The sequence below is a fragment of the Cupressus sempervirens genome, chromosome 1, assembly GCF_028749045.1.
Source record: "Cupressus sempervirens isolate cs-2001-9-10 chromosome 1, ASM2874904v1, whole genome shotgun sequence".
Lineage (NCBI taxonomy): Eukaryota > Viridiplantae > Streptophyta > Pinopsida > Cupressales > Cupressaceae > Cupressus > Cupressus sempervirens.
This window is the reverse complement of record NC_143118.1, coordinates 714,504,819-714,519,804: the sequence shown is the minus strand read 5'-3', so window position 1 is coordinate 714,519,804 and position 14,986 is coordinate 714,504,819. Positions and strand designations below refer to the sequence as shown.

The following is a 14,986-nucleotide window of genomic DNA, read 5'->3' as shown; positions in this document are numbered from 1 at the left end:
GAAAATTAGGTGATAAAATTTTGTTCCTGGGTAGGGCCACAATAATGGTTCCCACTTCCCATAATGAAGAAATCAGATGGAAAGTGGGGAAGCTAAATTTTAGGGGCTTGAAATGAAGCCAAATCTTTGAATGAAGGTCCCAAGGGGCTTCACTCAAAGCCTCCATGTCGATATTGGTGTGGGGGCTTTGAATGAATCTTAGGGCTTCATTCGAATCTGACATGCAGACCTCGTTCATACTCCTAATAATTGATAGAAAAAGCTTTTAAATCCAACATTTTTTCTTTTTTGTCCCATGGTTTTATGTCTGAGTTGGTGGACTAGGGCACTAAGAGGGAAGTCAGTAACATCATACCTTGCATCAGCATCTCCGTCTATGTTGCAGGAGCACCTATTCATTGGATTTCTCATGGATAAATTCATATTTTAAATTATATTTAAATAGTATTTAAAAAGCAACTCAATTTAAATAGTGTTGTCACTTTATCCCATGGCAACTCAAGTGAAACACCTTCTTCTTCTAGTCGATGGAAGAATTCCATATCCTTTGAACACACAGGAAAAACTTCAGAATTGATACTGGGGCTTTTATTGATGAATTCAACCCAAACGCCATTTCCTAATGCCTCCATGAAAGTTTGTTGAGCCAACTCTAGTTCATCACGCTCAAAATGAAGAATCCTAATGTTGTTTAACAATTCAATGGGTACATCTTCTTTGCTCTTCTTCAGAAGAGACTTTGCTGTGTTAAGAGAATCTAAGGCTGCACTGGGGTCTGATGATATCAATAACTCACCCATCTTAATAAAGGAATGAGCATCACATGGATCTATGCGAGTTGCCTTTCTTAGAATTTCCAAAGCCTTCTCTCGCTGCCCTTGTTGAGCATATATATGGCCTACAACTTTCAAGCTCTCACAGTTCTCAGGGTGAACCTCCAGAACCTTTTTAAAATTTGAGAGAGAACTCTTAAGATCTCCCAATTTCATTTAACCTATCCCAACCCAAAGTATGGCAACACAAAATCCTGTGGCTTCTGGCTTTCCTTGACTGATGCCATGTAGTAGCGGCCAACAATTTCATAATCACCTTTGCTATGATAAGATCGTGCAAGATTATAATATGAATGAGATTTCATGAGAGGGTGGTTTGTCAAAACAAGAGCTATCTCAGTCAACTGGTCATTTGGATCTCCACATTGCTAATCACTTGGATCAATACTTTTCTCTTTCTTCACAAAATAGGTTTAGTCCCAGAGTTCAACAAGTCAAGAAAGTGAACCATTTAGGTTAGTGTCTCCCCTCCCAAATGATTTCCTCAAAATCAATATAGATGAGTTTTCAAGGAGTAATCCACGTCCAACAGGAATGGGTGGTACTAGTAGTGGAACTTTAAGCCTTGTTTAGTTTTTCTTTTATACTTCCTTAAGTACTCATTCTAAAAATTAGATGGAAGCTTGGGCTATTCTCTATACTCTTGAGAAAGCCTGTTTATCGGTCTGGAAAATGATTTTTGCAAGATGGACTATGATTCTTGTCATCCTTCTGAATAGTGGAAATTTTCTAGATTGCTCTTGGAGGCTAGCCCTAGTGGCTATGCTGATGTACAATTTAATATGTTTGAGAATGAATATGAACCTTTTTGTTAATATGATTCTAGATGTTAAGTAGTTAGCTATAGATGCACCCTTATGTGTGATCTTTTTTCTTAAATCAATATAAAAAAGTGTGGCCCCTCAGGCCACAATTTACGTGGAAATGAAAAAATGTAAAATAAACATAGATATGAGATAAGAAAAATAATAAACAATGGAATAATAACAAAAGCAATAGCCATTGCTAAAGTCTACCCTACTCATACTTTGTCACTTGCATAAGCTCAAAAGAAGAGATGCTATAAGCCCTAGAAAAGACATAGTTGTTGAACCTAGGAATTCTCATAAAACTTTTCAATGTGGAAATCGTATCTCATCATGCATCTGAAAAATAAGTCTCGCTGTAGATTTTTCTTAAAATCACAGTCAATGAATTTAAGGCTATAAGAACAAACATGCTTACCAAATATGACACTTTGGGTTTCAATGTTGAAACTAAAAAGCATCAACCTACATTGGACAAAACAATTTAAACAAATTGAAATGGAATACCCAAATCGGGAATTGCTAAATGTCCTAATCAACCAATTTTTACGCTCTGCAGTAACGACCTAGTATTTATACCAATTATGCTAATTTTTGTGGAATATGTATCATAAGTATTGCCTCAAATCCTTACCCTACCCTATGGGCCCAGAACCTGTCCAGTTTGCAAGTACTAACTAGAATTCAAAACTGATATCTTGATGTATTTGATAGATCATTGTCAATTGTCTGATTTCTCTTTATTATCGTTTCTTGAACGATTGATGGGTGGATGCTTAACCAATTGATGTCTTAATTATAAATAATTAAATGATTGGATGCTAGAATGGTTGATACTCGAATAGTTGATATTTGCCTGTATAAGTGACTGATTGTTTGCTTGCTGGTCTGATTGTTTGGTTATTTTGATATTTGATTCCCAATTGATGATAGGTGGACAATTGAATGGTTTACTTTGATGGATTCAGGATTGATGATTTAACAAATGTTGATAGTGATGATTGAATGAATGCTGATTTGATATATTGGTGTGTAATGATTTCATAAATTGATTCTTGAATGGATTTCTGATTTTGTATCTAGTTGAATGAAATGACATTTGATGGTGAATTTCTATTGATCTTCCCTTTATATTTTATTTATAAAAGAATTGCCACCCTTCAAAAGGAATTGAGTCGCCACCCTTCATTGTTGCCTCACGGAATAATAATTTATTTCCAAATGATTTTTTGCTTCCTTCATGTTCTCTTCTCATAGAATCGTCTCTCCTTTATATCTTAATCCTTTTATACTCATAACTCTTTATTGCATTCATTTTGATCATTCACTAAACTTAATTAAATTATAATTATATTACATGTTATTTTAATTTTTTATATTTTTACTTTTTATTTTTATTATTGAATGTCATGTCAAAAAGGGGACATTATAGTGAGATGCATTACAATATAGCAAAATAACAAGAACATTATTGAAACAAACTGATACAACATTCAGACTATAAAATTAGGCTGCTGCAGCAACACAAATTAACCTAACAGAAAGCATAGAATAACATTCCCACAATGACCGAACATTTACCCACTGAACTACACCTCTTCTAAATAATGTAAGATGTTGATAACACATTGATACTGCCATCACACATGTCAAATTAGACTGATACACACTAAAAGCCACCCCAATCAATTGTAGCTAACATCTGGATGCACACTTATAATTGATGTCAATCAGAATACTAAAGCTCTGGAATAGGGCATAGTGGCTGCTGATACAACAGGTACAAACTCGTAGAAAGCTCACCAGATGCACAAAAGTCTACATAACTAAGACTTAGCATCAAAGGTTCTCCCTAGGCACCTCAAAACCACCAAATATTGGCCCTAAAATAGGAGCCCTTCATCTTCAAGCTCTCACATACTTGCTCCACTTGGTACAACACCCCATAAAGGTCATCTATTCACTTTCAACTTGGATAGCCTACAATATGGTCTTTGTATACAATTCATTTTTTGTCGTTTCATTATATGGTTTGAACAAGTGTGGAAAAAAATCAGATTTTTATTATGAATTTTATGTTCACCAATCTATGTTAAACTAATTAGCAAGGTCACTTTCCTAATACTTTATGAACTGGATGCTATTCGCAAGGTCAGTTTCCTAATACTCACTATAGTACTTGCTATTCAATTGAGATAGACACGGCTCATTAGTTTGTTTGTATTCTCTTTGGATTTTGTTAAAGAAGACAGCTGAATGCTATATGATGAACTAAAAGTTCTGTGGTGTCAACAGGCTTGTGCATCTCTTGACCAAATTACCAGCCCTAGTGACATTTGTTGTTGTTCAAAAGCGGCACCATACTAGACTATTTGCAAACAACCATGCAGATAGGCATTCTATAGATAGACTTGGGAACATCTTGCCAAGTCTTCAGTACATAATAAAGCAACTGAATTTCATTAAAAAAAAATTTGATAGTTGATTTGTTTAAATATTGCCCATCAAAAATTACTTAGTACATCTCATCTTTTTTCTGCATAGGAGCTTGCAGTTCTGAAGAATCTGATAGCGAAGAATCTGAAGAAGATATTGTAGCAAAGGTATATTTGGTGTTCTTTTTAAAGTGAAAATGTGATTGGAAATTTTGTATATTGTCATATTTCACTTGCAGAAAGGTCAAATTGTAAATAGAGGTGAAGTTGTATGGATTTAAGTTTCTTCTTCATTATTTATAATGCTCTCAATTCCTCCTTTGTAGCTGTAAAAATACTTGTTTATTTTCACCTTTCCAGATACCCTTTACCAGGTTCTTCAAGATTCCAAAATATCTTGGGCTGACCCCACTCCAGCATGTCCTAACTCCTACTTGGTTTAGAGACCTAACTCCTTTTTATATGTGTCTTCCTCTTACTACTCCATCTGCAGGTTGCAAACAAATTATCCTTCTTCCACCAATGAGTCATTCCATTCAAGAAAGACCATGTCTGACGATATCAACGCACAAAAAAATAGGGAGACAATTGCTAGACTGTGGTCTAACTTAAAAAGAAAAGGTGATGGAAAATGTTATTGTCCTTGCAAAATGTGTAAGGGCTTAAAGAATCGAAGATATCTAATCACAACAGCTGAGGAACATTGTAGGCAACATGGTCACATTGAAGGGGGAAACGAGTATTGCCCATTGGTATGTATTTTAATAGTTTATAAATTACAGAAGACATGAATTGATGATGACATCATGGTCATGGTTAATATAAGGTCATCATTTTCATATAGATCAACATCCCTGAGTTTCATGTTATGGACCATGACAATTCGAAGAATGTGGATTCCCAAACGAGGGAACATGGAGGTGTGAATATTGAAGTAGAAGGTAATGATACCATGGAAGAAGATCAAGATGATCAAAATGATCACGATGATCAAGATGATAATGATGATGATGATGATGGTGATGATGACGCAGAGTTTGATGTACCTTTACTTGAGAAGGCACACCAGTCCCTATATGAAGGCTCCAAAACAACTCTTCTTGCCGTTGTATTGCTATTGGTGAACTTGAAGGTTATGAATGGTTTATCCAATGTAGCAATGACATGTATGTTAAGGTATGCCATCTTCTTTCATTATTTTACTCGTAGTTCCCTTACAATTAACATTGGGTTCATGTAGCAATTAATATTCTTTAAATTAAGAAATTATATTTTTGGTCGTAGGTTGATAGGTGAGTGTTTGTTACCACCATCAAACATTCTAACTCGCTCGTACCGAGAATTATCTGCCATCATGCAAGATAGTGGAATGGAGTATCAAACAATAGATGCATGTTCGAACGATCATATTATATATCATAAACAACATGAATTTGCAACACAATGCCCTACTTGTCATATCAGTAGATATCAATCAGATCGATTAACAAAAAAGGTGCCTCGCAAGGTTCTTCAACATATTCCCATTATTCCACGTCTGCAACGATTATTCAAGTGCAATAGCTTGGCACAATTTATGGATTACCATGCACGCAATAGAAGTCAAGATGACATTATGCGAATGCCTACAGATGGTTCGAAATTTAAGGAAATAGAGGAAAAATGACCACACTTTAAAGAAGAACCTCGTAATCTCAAGCTTCCATTGGCAGCAGACGGTGTCAATCCTTATGGAGAGATGAGATCTACTTACTCAGTGTGGCCTATTTTTGTTATCAACAATAACATACCTCCTTGGTTGTCCATAAAGAGAGAGCACATAATGTTGACACTGATTGTTCCAGGTATTTTTTGATTTAGTGGTCATCTAAATTAATTTATTATTACTAATCCATCAAATGGTCAAAATAATTATGTAATATTTTTGCTCATTCAACTAGGTAAGTACCAAGTCAAAGATATCGACATATATATTGAACCCCTTATCGACGAGTTGGTGGTGTTATGCAATGGGGTTACTATGTATGACATTTGTAGACCAATAGGACAAAGACAATTTCAATTTCATGCAATGCTTGTATGGACAATACACGATGCCCCTGGGCTAACACATTTTTGTGGTATGTTCTCTTCTTGACACCTCTTTTTTGGTATGTCAAAGTTAACACATTTAATCCAATTATACATGATCTTGTAGGTCTTCAAACAAAGGATAAATTTACATGTCCAGTTTGTGGTCCCAAGACAAAATCTCGTCATTCAAAAAGTTTAAGAAAGCAGGTGTTTGATGAGAATAGACACTTTCTGCACATAAATCATAAGTACTGAATTATCGAAAAACATATTTTCAATGGTCTAGAAGAGATTACGTCAAAGCCACAGAGAATGACACCTCACCTATGGAAGTTGGCATACAATAAAATAAATCGTCGAGGTAATGTCATTCCATTTGATGCTTTTTGCTTCAAATTTATATTTCGATATTGTGTTTTATTTACTGATGATGTGATTGATGGTTGTGAAGGTCGTCAAGACATCAATGTCCAACTTCCAAAAGGACTAAAAATTTATCCTACGCAATTTACTAGGTTGCCATACTACGAGAAACTCCCAATTGTGCATTTGTTCGATCCTATGCATATTGGAAAGAATGTAGCAAAGACATTATGGAAAATTTTGGATGGAAGGTGTGACAAAGATCAAATTGTCAAAACTTGTAGTGACATTGAAGAATCCAACCATGTAATGAAAAATGGTATTCAACCAAATAACAATGGAGACCGGATTGATACAAGTGCCCTTAGTTGGTTATTGTTAGACCAGCAGAGCAATGCTATAAAAGAAGTCATAAAAATAATACGATTTTCCACAGGATTTGTTGCGAACATAAACAATGTCATATCAAATAAAAGTGAATTTGGGCCAGGGTTGAAAACACACGATTGGCATACATTTATTAAGGTAATTCATGTTATTTTGTATTCACTATATATTTATATACTGCATGTAGTTTCAATTGCATTCTTTTATAAAATATTGACAAGATCATTTTACAAATATTGCAGTACGTTCTACCTCTATCTCTCCCACACCACTATGCCAACAATGTTAAACAGGTTATATATGATCTTGGAAAATACATGAGGTGGTTGTCATCTAAAGAAATCAATAAAGAACATATAAAATATTGGAAGAGAAAAATTCCTCTTCTGATGTGTGAAATGCAAAAGTGTCTACCTCCAAGTTTTTTCAATGCACAAGAACACTACCTCATACATCAAGTTGAGGAGATTGAATTGTGTGGACCTGTACCAACCGGGTCAATGTGGATGGTTGAGAGGCACTTGAAATTTTTGAAAGGCTTGGTTTGAGAGAGAGCACATCCTGAGGGTTCTATGGTGGAGGGATATATGGTATACCAGACCATGGTGTACATTACTGAATATCTTCCTAAGTTTGCAGCAAACATCTATGTAGATTGTATTTGGGATCCCAACTCAATTAACAAATTCGAAGGGGAGTACTTGATGGGCAAAGGTAGATCGAGGAAAGTGAGGTAAATCTAAGATGTTATTGTAGTTAATTAATTCATATAAATCTTCAATATAAGTTATTTTTAATTGGTGTATTTTTTTGAAACAGGTGGTCGAGAGTGGGATGCAATACATTTGTATATTGCGAACAATCTTGATTGGATGATGGAATGGATTAAACGATGTCAAAAAAATGGTTGCTCATTAACATGGGAAGGTGTTGCTTCATTGGTTATAGAAGCTCATCGTAATGGAGATTCCAATGTTATGTCGATGGTAGTTGATCTAGTAAAGGGTTTAAGAGGTGGAGAGATACGTAGAAATTTATTAATGATCATAACTCGACGTATGTTTCGTATCAACTCACGATGCAAATAATTTACACACACTTCAAAAATTGCAGGTCAAGCACCACAAAGCTATGTACTATCATGACCAAAAATTCCGCATAAAAAGGTTGGATGACACAAAGAAAACTTGTGATTCTGGGATAACTGCAGTTTTTGAGGTCACCAATATATCATCTAGAAACGACATACATCCTCAACAATCTCAAAATCAATACTATGGCATCTTGGATGATATAATTAAGTGTGAATTTAACACCTTCAAAGTAGTTCCATTCGTCGTCAAATGGTACAGGTTACGACTAAATCAAAATGATCCAGATAGAACGGTTATTCAACATGATAATGGATTTACAATGATCAATACAAGGTCATTTGAGCCAGTTGGAGATGAGCCCTATGTTCTTCCAAGACAATGTGAGCAAGTGTTTTACTCAGAGGTTCCAAATAAACAGGGTTGGTCATTTGTTGTTAGACATGATCCAAGAGGAAGGTCGATAAAGTATAATGTTATGGAAGAAGAATATATTGAAGATGATGAAGAAGCAGATGATGAAGATCAAGCTGATGGTGATGATGATGATGGTGATGGTGATGATGATGATGATGATGGTGATGATGATGATGATGGCGATGGTGATGATGGCGATGATGATGGTGATGATGGCGTGATGATGGCAATGATGATGGTGATGATGGCGATGATGATGGTGATGATGGCGATGATGATGATGATGATGATGATGATGAAGAAGATAATCAATGACTACAAATGTCGTCACCCCTTTTGTTGACGATCTTGCATTCCATGTATAAGGTAAATTTGTTCATGTTTACGATGTTGCATATTGTTCATGTTGTCTTCTAAGTTATTTGTAGCATACACGTATCATGTAATTTTTAGCGAACTTAAGATAAATGATTAACATATGCAAGAAATTTGATTACATATTTATTGTGTTCATTTCTAATGATTACAACATATGTTATTTATAGTTACCAATGTTTATGTTGTGTCTAATTATGACCCTTTTTGCAAATAGTCAATTGACTACAGGTACATCGTCACCCCTTCTGTTGACGATCTTGCATTCCATATATAAGCGAAATTTGTTCATGTTTGCGATGTTGCCTATTGTTCATGTTGTCTTCTAAGTTATTTGTAGCAAACGTGTATCATGTGATTTTTAGCTAACTTAAGGTAAATGATTAACATATTCAGGAAATTTGATTACATATTTATTGTGTTCATTTCTAATGATTACAACATATGTTATTTATAATTACCGATGTTTATATTGTGTCTGATTGTCACCCTTTTTGCAAACAGTCAATTGACTACAAGAGATTTGACCCGTTTGGCATGGATTGTGCATAGTGACATGGATCAGCAAGTATAAGTCAATAAATAGACATAATTTTCTTATATTCTTCTTGTTTATCATTGAGCACGTATGTTATAAATAGACATATTATATAATCATATAATGTATATATAGACAAAGAAGGTCCGTATAGAAATATAATTATAGAAATATAATTGTATAATCACTTTCAACTTACTACATTTTATATATGTCACTTTCACTTTCCATTTGATGGATTGCAGGACCCACCAAATAGGTACTTGTCAGATCTATCTACATCGAATGAGGGAAATGAGGAAATGGTAAATGAAAGCTCTACATGTAGTACGGCTAAAAGAGGGAGATCAACTAGAGGTCAAAAGAATAGAAAAAAATTTGATAAACGCATGCAATTTTTCCTTGCTAATGGGGGGTCATGTTCTTATGATGATGAGACCAAAGGCGACATCAAGGTGCCCTTTCGGTAGTCACACATTGAGAAAGAATGGATACCCAATGAGCTACCTCCAATTAACATAGATTTTTGTGTTAATGAGAGGATATATCGCATTGCTCCATCCTCATTACATGGTTTGGGCCTATTTTCCATGGATGGGATAAAGGTATGTTACAACAAAGTTGTCGAATTGTTCAAGTATGTTGGTCCATGTTACAATTACAATGATTGGATGCAGATTGTTCGATAAAAAAAAAGTATGCACAGGTATGGGGTATCAACTAATTATATACAACGGAAAAAAAATGATCAAAGTAAAAAATTTTCTATATACATTGATGGGAGACCAAAAGCAATAGGTAATATTGCAGGTTTTATAAATAGTACGCGACCTTCTTCAACTAGTAAGCAACCCAATTGCATATTTGAGGTGTGTGAGGGGAATGAAGTTTTTGTTTGTGCAATAAAATCAATAAGTGCAGGGGAAGAACTGCTAATTGATTACCATTTAAATCACATATATACAAAAAAAGTTACTATCATGAGGGCTATAAGTACTATTTACCATTTTGTCAATAAGTTTTTTTTTGTTGTCTATTGCTTTCAGTTAGCTAAATTTTTTTATGTTTAATCTTTGTGACAGGATGATATGGATCCGACAGATGATAGAGGTCACCAGGATGCTACTCCCACCCCTTCTTTAGCGAGGGTAAACCTTTTTGAAATTGTACAAATTAGATAGTTGAAAAATGTTATATTATTATGTTATTTTATTTATGGTTTTTGAGTTTTTATGATAGTTTTACTGATATTCATCTCACAAATTTGATGTTCAGGATAAGGGTAAAGCAGCAGCAGTAAGCACCGAGCCACTAGCTATGCATTCTGATGAGGATATTATTGATACTCCCAATTTCATAAAAAATGTTGAAGAAAAAAATTAGAAAAATTAATATAGAAGTAATGAAAATTTTGGATGAGGCAAATATGGAACCCGGGGAGATGATGAAGAAGCTATCAGATTTGAAAGCGCAAGCTCAGCGTCATGAAGTAAGCTCTAATGAATATTTAGTTATAACAAAAGTTCAATAAAGATTTATATTTTATAATCTTTTATGTTGTGAAGTAAAATATGTAATATGTGCAAAAATACTTTTTTGATGCAATTTTTTAAAAGAGTTGTAAGAAACTTTAACTACTAAATTCTTGTTATACAAGAATTTTTGGCAATTGATCCACAACCTAGTCAAGGACAACGCGGTGAGGCCGGTAGTAGCAGAGCTCCGACTGCCACTGGTAAAATAATATTTTAGTTGACAAGTTAGAAGGAATTTTTTATTTTGAACATTCAAAACTTCTTAACTCTTACCTTTATTATTTCAGAATGTCTTTGCTAACAATGTATTGTTCAAGTCATCTAGTGCAGGAGACTCCTACGAGGTTGACGGACGCCTGTACAAGATTGCCGACTGCAATGTCGACAACAAGGGGACATCTAGCTGGTAAATCCTTATTTTTCTATATTTGGTTTTGTGTTAATTATGAGTTGATAATATGTACTTTAATCTTGAGATGCATCACATAGTGTATTGTTTTTTTTGTGGTAGGAGATGCACCGTCTGGTACGCCGCCAAATGTGGATCATAGTGCATCTATTGGTGATAATTCATCGTCATTTCCTGGAGCTACCCATGTTTCTAGCATGAGATCTATGGAGACATCATTGTTGTTTGACGATAATGAATTAATGCCTTTGAAATGTCCTAAGATTCCAGGTACTTTAAATAATTATTTTTTATATTGTAATAAGGATTTTCTTGCAAGATGTAAACATGATAGGAAGTGGTGAATGCAAGGGCTTTTGATGTGGAGTGATGCCTCACGACCTTCTTTAGTGTGTCGTATTGTGCAAGTTGTTTAATTATTCTGGAATTCCTTTTTATTAGGGGTTTGGTAGGATCATCTGAATTATCAATGACCTTTTGTCTATACCAGTAATTCTCTATTTTAGTAATTTGGTACATTGCAATTTCATGCTTTCAGTAGAAGATACTAACCAATTTTTCTACAGAGAACCAAAAGTGGGAGTCTTCTTTCATATGATTCATTTTAATGTTTTTTACTATTAATTATCCCATGACATTTTTTGCAAGAAACGATAAATTTTATAGGAGGCTTTATGACCTCACACTGCAAAGATTCGAGCCCACCATACGTACTAGGTTGTTGTACATCATAACTGAACTAATTTTATCCCACTATTTTTTTTCATATCATTAATTGGTGCAATATTTTTCCTTTCATTTGGGTCTTTTCTTATACTAGCTATATCTAACAATTTTGTGTTTTTTCTTAAAAGGTGGAACTACCAATCTCAAAAATTAAAAGATGAGCTCATCAAAGATATAGAGCATGAGTTTGGTAGTAATATTTTTGATCATAAGAAATTGTTACAAAAAGTTGCCAGACATCTTAAGGTTGTGAGGGACACATATAGAAAGAGCCTCGTCCTAAACCCAAAGTATGAGCATCTGAAATGTCCCTTTACTGATTTTTTTATGATATTTCCAGCCTCAAATCAGAACTTTAAAATCAAACAACCAATATTACAAAGATCTGCCAATTTTCCAATAAAACCCAAATCGGGTATGTCCAAATTAGTGCCAAAAACTTCACAACTTCACAAATTATTAATAAAACTGAAAATGGACATTTTTACAGAGATTTCAGCAGCATAACAGCCTACAAAATGATATTTCCAGATTTGTATAGCCCTTACACAACATATCACAAATGTAGGGCAAAACTATGCTCAATCGGGCTCCCGAAATTAACACAAAAATGCTCGGAAACACCACAAAACACTCATAAATTATCTCAGAAGTTTAATCACGACCCAATACATATATTCAGCTCTATTTCAACATCAAAAAGTCTGAAATACAACAGCAAACCAAACTGATATGAAACACACAACTGAAAACCCAAATTCAAACCAAAAACAACCCCGAAAACACCCAAATCGGCACTATTCAGCACAAGGGCGAACTCTGTATGAGCATGCACATGGAATGGCTTCAAACTCCCGTCCTTAGCCTTCCTGGAAACCTGCAAACTCCCGTTCTTGGGTCTCCTTCTCCACAGGTTTGGCAGCCTCTGAAGAACAACAAGAAAATTATCAAGAATCAAGATGTAGAATGAGCCCAAAATGCCTCCAAACCCCTTTTAAAGAGGGCATAACCCTAACTCACGTCCAAGAGGGGTTAATAAAATATAATTTAATAATAATTTTTATTTATTAGTCCATTGGTTTCCAAAGATTAACCCTTTTTTCCGAAATTTCACCTTTTTGGAGCCTGCCTGCCTTAACAAAGTTTATTTTTTTTAATTTTTTGAATAGGGGACATGACAAGTCCTCCCCTTCCAAATATTGCTTGTCCTCAAGCAATGAAGGTTGGAATTCTCAAGAATATGTTCTCCTTCCCAAGTTGCATCCTCTAGTGGTAATCCTTTCCATTTGACCAAATGCTCTGTGATGCTCCTATTTCTCAACCTTTTCTCTCTTGTATCCAAAATCTCTTCTGGTATCAAAACTAATTTCCCTTCATCATCAAGAGGTGGTAATTCTGTAGATACTATGGTTTGCTGGCCTAGAACCTTCTTTAAGCAAGATACATGAAAAATATTATGTATTTTGTTGTTTGGTGGGAGCTCCAATTCATAAGCTACCTCTCCTACCTTTTTGATGATTTTATAAGGCCCATAGAACCTTGGCTTGAGTTTCTCTGCCCCACTTCTCTTCAAGGTGCTTTGCTTATATGGCTGCAACCTAACAAATACCAAATCTCCCACCTCAAAAGATCTTTCAATCCTTTTCCTGTCAGCATATATCTTTTGTTGGTTTTGTGCATGTTGTAGATTATCCTTGAGGGACCTTATTATGTCTTGGCTTTGCTTGATGAAATCACTTGCTGCGGGTACTCTGCTATCGGAAAGTATTAGATCAACAAAGGAAAGGGCATCGTAACCATAAAGAGCACGAAAAGGAGGCATACCAATAGACATGTGATGAGATGTATTGTAACAATACTCCCCTAGGTGTAACCATTTCACCCAAGCATGTTGTTGATTTGAAACATAGTTCCTCAAATATCCTTCTATCCATTTATTAACTATCTCTGTTTGTCCATCTGTTTGAGGGTGATAGCTAGTACTGGGAGTGAGTTCAGTTCCTGCCAAATGAAAGAGCTCCTTCCAAAAAGAGCTGAGGAATCTACTGTCCCGGTCACTAACAATGTTTCTAGGCAAACCATGTAATCTAAAAATTTCCTTGAAGAACAATTCGGCCACTTGTGATGCCTTGAAATCAGATGTGATAGGAAAGAAATGTGCATACTTAGTTAGTCTATCTACCACCACATATATGCAATCCTTACCTTGAACCTTGGGCAACCCAGTGATGAAATCCATGGAAATACTTTCCCATTTTTGTTTAGGAATAGGAAGTGGCTGCAACAACCCTGCAGGAAAATTTTGCTCACTCTTGCTTTGTTGGCATACCATACATTCCTTAATGTGTTTAAGGACATCCTCCTTCATACCCTTCCATGAAAACCGCTCTCGAATTTGCCTGTATGTCTTGAAGTATCCCTGGTGACCAGCCAAAGGTGTGTCATGAAAGGCCCTCAATATCCTCTCCTTAGTTTTTGACCCTGGCACTAAGAAGATCCTGTTCTTGTAATAAATCAATTCATCAACAACCTTGTACCTGTTATCATCCACTAACTTATCCAAAATCTTGGTGGCAAATGAATCTTTAGCATACTCTAAAATTATGGAGACTTTCCAATCAGCAGAGATAGATGATAAGGAACACAAAGTGGGCTTTCTTGAGAGAGCATCAGCAACCACATTATTCTTTCCTTTCATGTATTCAATATCAAAATCATAAGCTTGCAATTTGCTTACCCATTTTTGTTGACGATCATTCAAATCCCTTTGGTTCAAGAAGAACCTGAGGCTATTATGGTCTGTCTTTACAATGAATCTCCCACATACCAAATATTGTCTAAACTTATGAAGTGCATGCATGATTGCCAACATTTTCTTATCATAGATGGAGTACCCTTTCTCTGATTGATTTAATTTTCGACTCTCAAATGCTATTGGATGTCCCCTTTGAGTTAGGACAGCCCCTATACCTTCTCCCGAAGCATCACATTCAACAAC

At 35.2% G+C, this 14,986-nt stretch overlaps 1 pseudogene; it reads right to left on the bottom strand.

The window, feature by feature from the left end:
* The window catches only part of LOC149579952 (protein CTR9 homolog), a 37,630-nt pseudogene that overhangs the window by 4,541 nt on the left and 18,103 nt on the right, over positions 1–14,986 (bottom strand).